At 43.9% G+C, this 10,788-nt stretch overlaps 1 protein-coding gene across 1 annotated transcript in view; it reads left to right on the forward strand.

Moving 5' to 3' along the window:
- FSTL4 (follistatin like 4) overlaps positions 1-10,788 on the forward strand; it is a 570,524-nt gene that overhangs the window by 463,176 nt on the left and 96,560 nt on the right. The window lies entirely within an intron of this gene.

The raw sequence follows: 10,788 nt of genomic DNA on the forward strand, positions 1-10,788 counted from the left end.
AATTCGGATCAGTGTCAACTGGATTTGTAATAGTGTGGGTTGACCTTTGAAACAGATAGCCAGGGATATAGTAGATTCTCCATGATGTGCTGGGTTTAGGTTAAGATTGAATATGCCATCTTTCTAAAAGATAGGCTCTACCTCAATCAGAAGTTGTTGGATTTGGTGCAGGAGTTACTGGGTGAAGTCCTATGGCCTTCATTCTAGGGATGTAAGGAACTAGTCGACTAGTCAATTACTGGATAAGCATATGCTTATTGGATCTTCAAATAGTGATTCAACTAGTCACTCTCCCTCACTTGCTGCCTCTGTCAGAGAGAGGCAGCAAGGGGCGGGGAGCAGGAGCTGGTGCTGGGTGGAGCCACGTTAAAATCCAGTTCACCCCAGCACCGTCTCTGGAGAGGGCAGGAAAGGCAGAGGCGTCCCTACTGCTGCACCTCTCCCTTTGAAATGTACAAGAGCCACCTGCTCTTGTATGTTTCAAAGGGAGAGGTGCAGCAAGATAGTGAGTGCCCCCTTTATCAACAAATTCCATCGACTACTTGATTAGTTGATTAATCAAAATTTAACATCCCTACTTCGTTCTGAAGGAAAGCAGCTTCACTGGTTCCCTCTGGCTTTAATATATGGGGTAATATGTGTAATGAATCAGCAGTAACTGTGAATAGCAATTGGCAAATATTAATTTTAATGGCTTCTGTGGCAGAAACTTGCAATGGTCATTAATAAGTGGTAGCCTACATAAGGACTTTAATTTCTGTAGTCTTCTGGCAACCCTTGAAGTATATATTATATAGAGGGATCAAAAATCAGGAGTTCGGTTTTTTTATTATCAGTGGGGAATGGCAGTATAGGGCATGGGTGTATTATACATTTATATGATGTTTGTGGAGTTCTCATGATGAAATTTAGTCAAAGGCATATGATTTCTATATTGTGGTAACATCAGTGGCTCTGATTCTCTGTCTTTACTGTATTCAAGGCAGAGTGGTTTTACGGTCCATGTTGTAAATTGAGACACATTGTGAAGGTTGTGGTTATATAGCGGTTGGGGTAATTCAGATGTCAGATCAACATCAATACATGTTCAGAATCAAAGACAAATGTACACATTTCTAGGCTTTAAAATATTTGGCTTTTCATAATTAGTGATCTTTATTACATTCCTGTCTACTCACTATTACAACTTCAATGGCAATATTTTGGGCTGGGAATTCCCTTATACTTTTTGAAGCGATTACTTTAAAATACTGTCAGGCAAAAGTTTGCTGCAAATTATTACCACTCATTTTCTTTTAATACATTATATTTTGTTCCAGGTATATTTGTGGTATAAAAACAATTTCGAATGTACCTTTCCTCTTCTAGTATGGAAAATTACAAACTCTTTGAATTCAGGTGGATCATTTGACACCGTCTTGAAACTCTATTAGTGCAGCTGTTTGTTGGCAGAGCTGCTAAATTCCACCAGATCTTACAAGAAGTTTCTTAGTGCTTCTAGATTTTGGCAAAATGTATAACCTCAGAACTTAGAACCTGCTCTATAAATTATTATCTGGCTAGAAGCAACACATGAAAAACTGAGATTAAAAAGAGGTGTTTTTGTTTAAGATGGTGAAATTCAGAGTTATCAAAGGAAAGCTGCTAGAGTCACAATCGTATCTCCAAATTAAATCAATCTTCCCCAAGTGGATATTGCAATTGGCAAAGCCATAAGCTCATTGTCAAAAAGCTATTATATGAATTAAATTAAATATGAAAGGACTTCCAGTTTCATTTATACTCTCTTCTCCACTACAGTTTTTCTTTAGAAAAGATCATTTTCCCCCTTAGATATGCAAATACAAATCCCATGAGTTTACACAATGCACATGCATATCGGAGAGCACAATTTAGGCCAAAATATTTATTTTCAATCTGTGTAAGTATAGTTTCAACCAAAATTTTCTAGCAGTTCAATTGTTATAAACCACAACTGTATTTCTAAATGCTGAGCATTCAAAAACTATTAAATTGGCTTAAAATTATGAGATTTTTTTAAAAATGTTTTGGGTATTTTTATTTTCCTTCTGATTTTTCAGCCTTTAGGATTTAACCTTGTCAACATGTTTTGTGCAGCCATGAGAGCTGGAAAACATCTTTAAAATGAACATTGAGATTCTCATGTAATCATGATTCCAGGAGCTATAACTTTAAAGAAAAAACCCCAAATTACACTCTTTTGAAAGTAGACTCACAACAATCATCTATCACCCCAAAACAACAACTTGGTTTCTTTTCATCTAACCTCCCACCCCTCATCTATGAAACATTCTCTGTAGAGATTTCCAATCTGGTGGGATAAACTGCCTCACTTTCTACATAAAACCTGAACTCAACTTTTATTTCAGGGATGGTCTAGACAGTATTTGGTCCAGCCATGAGGGCAGGGGACTGGACTCGATGACCTCTCAAGGTCCCTTCCAGTCCTATTATTCTATGATTCCCTTGGTCCCTTCCAATGATTTGCTAGTCAGTATTAGAACTCCTTGTGGAGACTAACTCCACTGAAACTCCACACCATGTGTCTTTGAAATACTGATTCAAAATTTTGTAAAAACTCTTGGTGCCTGCCAAGAATCCAGTATGAGTTCTGATGAATTATCAGTTCAGTGTATGTGATATTGTTAAAAGGTTCTTAACTGCAGGGGTTCTAATTTTAAAGGAGTTACCCACAAGAATGCCTGGTCGCAACAATAGATGTTCCGATAAAATAAATCATGTGGTTTGGGGGAGGATTACTATTGTTTTCTTTTGTTTCCATTGACTCCACTGTTTTCTTAATGATATATTTCTTTGTAATATTACACATATTTTGTCGGCATATTTTGCTTTCTTCAGAGATTGTGTTACGATATTGATGGTGTTTAGAGCATGGTTGGGTCATGTGTGAAATTGCTGGTGCATGAGTTATGATGTTATGAGTAAATATATTCTTGAAATATACAAGATATGTGTGATCTTGTTTTGTTGTATTGTTGCTGTGCAGTATCTTGCTGTCTTGGTGGCTCACAGACCTGCCTTTGGCCTGTTTAGTTGGAGTCATTATTTGAACAGAAACCAAGAGGCCATGTGAAGCTTGACCTGCAGCTCACAAACAGGAAGGAACTAGTAAGGGAAGTAGAGGTGGGTGACAACCTGCGAAGCAGTGATCATGAGATGGTAGATTTCAGGATCCTGACCAAAGGAAAAAAGGAGAGTAGCAAAATACACACCCTGGACATCAGAAGAGCAGACTTTGACTCCCTCAGAAAACTGATGGGCAGGATCCCCTGGGATGCTTACATGAAAGGGAAAGGAGTCCAGGGGTGTGTCTAGACTACATGGCTCCGTCGACAGAGCCATGCAAAGTAGTTTACTCGACATAGTCAATGAAGCGGGGATTTAAATAATCCCCACTTCATTAAAATAAAAATGGCTGCTGCACAGTGCCGACAATCAGTTGATCCAGCACAGCGCGGCAGTCTAGACGCGGTGCAGTCGACAAGAGAAGCCTTTGTCGACCGCTCCTGTAGGCCTTCCAAGATTTACAGGAGTGGTCAACAAAGGCTTCCCTTGTTGACCGTGCCGCATCTAGACTGACACGCTGTGCCGGATCAGCTGATTTTCGGCATAGCGCGGTGGCCATTTTTATTTTAATGAAGCGGGGATTATTTAAATCCCCGCTTCTTTGACTATGTCGAGTAAACTACTTTACATGGCTCTGTCGATGGAGCCATGTAGTCTAGACACACCCCAGGAGAACTGGCAGTATTTTAAAGAAGCCTTATTAAAGACACAGGAAGAAACCATCCCGATGCACAGCAAGAAAACCAAATATGGTAGGCGACCAGATTGGCTTACCAGGGACATCCATAGTGATCTTAAACACAGCAAGGAAGCTTACAAGAAGTGGAAACTTGGACTAATTATTAGGGAGGAGTATAAATATATTGCTCGAGAATGCAGGGGAGTTATCAGAAAGGCAAAAACGCAATTGAAATTGCAGCTGGCAAGGGATGAGAAGGGTAACAAGAAAGGTTTCTACAGGCATGTTAGCAATAAGAGGGTGATCAGAGAGGGTGTGGGGCCCTTACTGGATATGGGAGGTAACATAGTGACAGATGATGTGGGAAAAGCTGAAGTACTCAATGCTTTTTCTTTGCCTCTGTCTTCACGGATAAAGTCAGCTCCCAGACAAATGCACTAGGTAATGCAGTATGGGAAGAAGATGGACAGCCCTTAGTGGGGAAAGAACAAGTTAGGAACATACACAAATCCATGGGCCCAGATTTAATGCATCTGAGGGAGTTGGCAAATGTTATTGCGGAGCCTTTGGGCATTACCTTTGAAAACTTGTGGAGATCGGGAGAGATCCTGGATGATTGGAAAAAGGCAAATGTAGTGCCCATCTTTAAAAAAGGGAAGAAGGACAATCCAGGGAACTACAGACCAGTCAGCCTTAACTCAGTCCCTGGAAAAATCATGGAGGGGATCCTCAAGGAATCCATTTTGAAGCACTTGGAAGAGGGTAAAGTGATCAGGAATAGTCAACATGGATTCACGAAGGGCAAGTCGTGCCTGACCAATATGATTAGCTTCTATGATGAGGTAACTGGCTCTGTGGATATGGGAAAGTCAGTGGATGTGACATACCTTCAGCAAAGCTTTTGATACGGTCTCCCACAATATTCTTGCCAGCAAGTTAAGGGAGTATGGATTGGAGAAATAGACTATAAGATGGATAGAAAGCTGGCTAGACTGTTGGGCCCAATGGGTAGTGATCAACGGCTCGATGTCAGGTTGGCGGTCAGTTTCTAGCGGAGTGCCCCAAGGATCGGTTCTTAGACCAGTTTTGTTCAACATCTTTATTAATGACTTGGATGAGGGGATGGATTGCGCCCTCAGCAAGTTTGCAGATGACACTAAGCTAGGGGGAGAAGTAGATACACTGGAGGGCAGGGATAGGGTCCAGAGTGACCTGGACAGATTAGAGGATTGGGCCAAAAGAAATCTGATGAGGTTCGACAAGAGCTGAGTCCTGCACTTGGGATGGAAGAATCCCAAGCATTGTTACAGGCTGGGGACTGAATGGCTAAGTAGCAGTTCAGCAGAAAAGGACCTGGGGATGACAGTGGATGGGAAGTTGGATATGAGTCAACAGTGTGCTCTTGTAGCCAAGAAGGCTAATGGCATATTAGGGTGCATTAGGAGGAACATTGCGAACAGATCCAGAGAAGTGATTATTCCCCTTTATTCGGATATGATGAGGCCACATCTGGAATATTGTGTCCAGTTATGCCCCCCCCCCCCACTATAGAAAGGATGTGGATGCATTGGAGTGTGTCCAGCAGAGGGCGACCAAAATGATTAGGCTGGAGCGCATGACCTATGAAGAGAGACTGAGGGATTTGGGTTTGTTTAGTCTGCAGAAGAGAAGAGTGAGGAGGGAGTTGATAGCAGCCTTCAACTTCCTGAAGGGAGGTTCCAAAGAGGATGGAGAAAGGCTGTTCACAGTAGTGACGGATGGCAGAACAAGGAGCAATGGTCTTAAGTTATAGTTCTGCTGCCTCCAAACTACATGTCTGGGAGGTGGAGGAAGAGCTTGGTGCTCAGTGAAAAATAGCAAGTAATGAGAGAGATAAATGTTCTCTCATGGGAGAGAGAGAAAAAAATGGGACAGAATTGAAAATGGCATGAGAAAGAGATGCTGAGGGGTGGGATGAAAAGAACAAAACCAAGATAAAGGCAGAGTGGATGTAACAGAACAGGATGTAGGGTTGCCAGATGGTTTCAACAAAAATACCGGACACACTTGACATTACATCACAATCTACATTACATCTTATTTAGAATAATACCTGACATTTATATTTTCTCTCTCATATTTTCTCAATTTGTTTCCCGAACAGAAAGCTCAAATACTGGACTGTCCGGTTCAAAACGGGACACCTGGCAACCCTAGGGTCGAGAGAGATGGAGACACAGGAAGTATGCAAAAGGAATATAGAAGCCAGTCCCCTTGGCTGGCAGAACTATCATATCTTGGAATTAATTTATTCTTGGCATTTGAGTGAAATTACTTCTGGTCATCCACAAAACATCTAATCTCTTCTCCTATCTTGGCCCATTCCAACTCAGTCCCTTCAATTTTGCCTCTGTGTGTGTGTCTTTCTCGTCCCTCCTCTACAGCAGGAACTCTGGACATATTATGCATATTTATGCAAATGTAATGTAAATATATGTAAATTGACACAACTGTTTTGGGGTCTTTTATGACAGCGGCATATATGTAGTCATCTAAACTGAATTCAAACCATTTTTATCATTTTGGTTTGGATCCAGGAATATAACTTAATATCGTATGCAAATTTTGATTCAACTCGTCAGTCAAGAGGAAAACTGTAAAATGAACCACATCAGAGAGAGATGCTTCCTAGAGACATATGGCAGACTGAGACCCTGAGAGCCTTTGAAATGAAAGATTTTGTTCTGCAATGCTGTAGATAATATTTCCATTTATTATAATGCAAGCTCTCATGCCAAGGTGTGCATGTCATAAGTATCTAACCATAGGTGTTCATGTTCAGCTATCTTTTATTTTATGGACATAACAGTAATTTACAAAAAAAACCCTTTTTAATCACCCAAACTGGGGCTTTGGAAATGGTTAGTGGGGACAATTACTGTGTGCCTTAGAGAGAAATTAAATGCTGACTTCAATGACTTTACCCAAACTGGGTAAAAAGCTTGAATAAACATTCAGAGGTATAGGAGAATAATGAAAGGGCTCAACCTTTGCCTTTGGTCAGTTTGGGTATAGAGAGAGCTGAAGCAGCATATTTATTAAGTATCTTAAGCATGGATACAGTCAGAAATGATGCAGCACCCAACGTAAGCATCAAGGCTAAATTTACAATCAGCTCTGGAAACAACAGTGAAAGTTCTGGAAATTATATTAGCAATGCTCATTTACAACTCCAAAGATATGATCTCTCTGACTAAATGTTTACTAACACTGTATGCTAAGAGATATCGAAAGAAGTGTGTAAATATAAACTTAAATGCCTGGAATTTTTCCAGCAACCTTAGAATCATAGTGGACCATTCATTAACAGTCTTTATTCTACATACCTGTAGTATTCTACTTGCATGGTGTGCATTTCATAATGCCAATATGATGCCACCTTTCAGAAATCACAACATAAATCAGAATGGAGGGTATCAGATTGGAGCATTTTGATAGAGCTGTTTGTGAAATCTGAGTAGTTTAAAACTATTTCTTAATGCTTCCTGAACCCCCAATACTCTATGGCCTGGCTTGTCTCTATTTTCAAAGTAATTTACTTATATATTATAGCAATTCCCACAAGTGCTGCTATAGTTAATGGTCTGTCAGTGTTTCCAATGATAAACCTTAGGGGTTTATAGAGCAGCCATAAAAATTCACTACAGAGAGAACTTGGTATGCCAAGTCCTACACCAGAAGCTATCTTTTTTTTCTTCTCAGATCAGGTATAAATCTGTTCAGCCACTGTAACTTATAGGAGTTTTAAAAAATAGTTTAGTAGTTTCAGATGTTTTTGGTGCCTCTATAACTCAAAAACAACATAGTTCAAATATATACAATGCTTGCCCTTAAAAAGTTCCATTAGTTTTAAAGGCTGCCCATGTTAATAGAATTCCATTCCCATTTTAAAGATAGGGCATATCTGAAGGACTAGTGCAAGCTTTAAAGCCAGTGGAAGTTTCAAGTGTACATATTTGAACTAAGCTAATCTAGAGTTACAGAAGCACAGCGGCAATTGAAACTGCTAATTTTATTTTGTTATTGAATTTTACACTGCTTTTAACTGGAAAGGCAAGAATGGGTTGGAGAACAGAAATTTAGGGGAGAGCTAATAAGGTACTTTTCCAACTGTGCATGTTACTGTCCTATACTAAGAGACAGGACTGATGTCATTGTAGGAATGTGAAAATATCAAATTCAAAGCAAAAATATAACAGTGAAAATTATAAGGTTCAAAATGAGCAACTTTACATAAGTTAGGTTTTCATAAGTCTTTTTAGTACATTTTTCTATTGTACATGGATTAAATAAAAATCAATGACTTAAATTTATCAGGAGTTCCAGAAGGATAGCTATGTTAGTCTGTAGCTGCAAAAACAAAGAGGTGTCCTGGGGTTAGGTCACCTGAGGGCATGTCTACACTAGGAAACAATTTCAAAATTACTAAAATCGACTTAATCACTCCCGATGTAACACCATGGGGAAGCATTGAAATTAGTTAGAAATAGTCTGAAATAGTGCATCCACATTGAATGGAACCTACCTCGAATACTTCCTGTGGCTGCTGGGTCAGACAAGCTGCGATGCATGTTTTCAGGGGCTCCTCTCTATGGCCACATCTCACAAGCCACTCTTCCAATGCCTCCCTCATCACGGGGCACAAAAGGGACACAGTAGGCATGTGCCTTCTTGTGCTCTGGTTGCCCTTGCAGATACCACAGCACTCATGGCATGGAGCCAGAGCCACTGCAAAACCCTTGTGCTGTGCCTCATGGAGCAGTACTTCCAAACTTCCCCCATGTTGCTCCAACAGGACGAGGATGAAGACCTGAAAAAGGAACCCCAGCGTGGATCACAGGCCCTGCTCACCCTAGTCCTGGCATTCCTGCTGCTTCACATTCCCCTCAATTGCCTGGACACTGTGGAATGCCACTTCTAGCAGCAGGGAGATAAGCTCGGACTGGTGGGACCTCATGGGATGGAATGATCAGCAGAGGCTGCACAACTTCCATATGCACAAGGCCACTTTCCTAGAGCTCTGTGGGTGACTCACCCTGCATGTGACCCACCATCCCCATGGCAGAAGCACGTGGCCATCACCCTCAAGAAGCTCACCACCGCTCAGTCAGGAACCAGTTCAACATGGAGCAATACAGGCAGTCCCCGACTTACGCGGATCCGACTTATGTCGGATCCGCACTTACGAACGTGGCTTTTCTCGCCCCGGAGCTCACGGGCAGCGACCCGCCGCCCGTGTCCTCCGGGGCGAGAAAAGCTTCTCCCAGTCTCCCTAGTCTGCTGGGGGGGTCCAGCAAAGCCGCTGGACCCCCCCCCCCAGCAGACCAGGGACACCCGAGGAAAGCCGCCGCCTGGGTGGCTTTGCTCGTTTCCCCCGGAGCAAAGCCGCCCAGGCAGCGGGACAGGAGCAAAGCCCCAGAGCAAAGCCACCCAGGCAGGGGGACAGGAGCAAAGCCGCCCAGGTGGCTGGGGTTCCGCTGCCTGGGCGGCTTTGCTCCTGGGCAAACGAGCAAAGCCGCCCCGGCGGCGGCTTTGCTCGGGTGTCCCTGGTCTGCTGGGGGGGTCCAGCGTCTTTGCTGGACCCCCCCAGCAGACCAGGGAGACAGGAGCAAAGCCACACAGGCGGCGGGGTCCCTCCGCCTGTGCGGCTTTGCTTGGGTCTCCCTGGGGTGCTGGGGGGGACTCCCCCCAGCATCCCAGGGAGACAGGAGCAAAGCCGCATGGGCAGCGGGGTCCCTCCGCCTGTGCGGGTTTGCTCGGGTCTCCCTGGTCTGCTGGGAGGGGAGGGGGCACAGCTAGTGCACCCACCCCCCAGAAGACCAGGCTTTTGTTGCGGGATGCCTCGGGTAGAGCAGCTGGGGTGCTGCCGGGTTGGTCCTGTGGGAACCTACCGGGCAGCGCCCCAGCTGTTCTGTCCCAGGCTCCAGATTCAGCAGCTGTTGAAACTGATCAGGCTGATTCCAGGAAGCTGGGGGCAGAGCAACTCTGCCTAGGGCTTCCTGTAGTCAGCCGCTGATCAGTTTCAGCAGCAGCGGCTGAATCTGGAGCCATTTCCGACTTACATACAAATTCAACTTAAGAACAAACCTATAGTCCCTATCTTGTACGTAACCCGGGGACTGCTTGTATACAGTTGGGGCCATGCTCCTGCAGGTAGCAAAAGCCATCAACCATGTGCTGGTACAGAGGATTGTTACTCTGGGGAACGTGGACAGCATCCTGGACAGCTTTAGCCCATGGGCTTGCCCAACTGCCGGGGGGTCACAGACGGCAACACATATCCCCATCCTGGCCCCAGACCAGCATGCCTTGGACTTTATCAATAGGAAAGGGTACTTCTCCATGGTGCTGCAGGCTATCGTGGATCACAAAGGATGCTTGACTGACATCAACGTTGGTTGTTCGGAATAGGCGCACAACTTCCGCATCTTCCAGAACGCCTGTTTGTTCTGAAAGATGAATACCAGCACTTTTTTCCTTGGTCACACCAGGAAAAAGTGTAATCCTGGGTGATACAGCTGGCCCCTGGCTTCCCTGGCTCATGAATCCATACATGGGCAGCCTAGACCCCAGCAAGTAGCAGTCCAGTGCCAGGCTGAGCAAGTGCTGCATGCTCATTAACTGTGTGTCCAGCCATTGAAAGGAGAGGTTCAGGTGTCTCCTCACTCAGCGAGCATAACATCCCCTTCAAGGTGGTGACCTTCTATGTACTCCACAACTTTTGTGAAAGAAAGGTGGAGACTTTTCTGCCAGGGTGGGTGGGATTGAGGCTGAATGTCTGGCCAGAGAATTTGAGCCATACAGAGAGCGCATCAAGGGACTATGCTTATCAGGGAGGCCTTGAGGGAGAGTTTTGTGCAAGGCCAGCTGTGAGACTCTCCCCCGTGCCTCTCCCCTGCATCCCTTCTGGGTGCTTCTCACCCCTCCCTTCCCCTACCTGTCCTTTCCTTCTCCTCCTCCTC

Source organism: Pelodiscus sinensis, chromosome 16, assembly GCF_052426305.1.
Source record: "Pelodiscus sinensis isolate ZL-2025 chromosome 16, ASM5242630v1, whole genome shotgun sequence".
Lineage (NCBI taxonomy): Eukaryota > Metazoa > Chordata > Testudines > Trionychidae > Pelodiscus > Pelodiscus sinensis.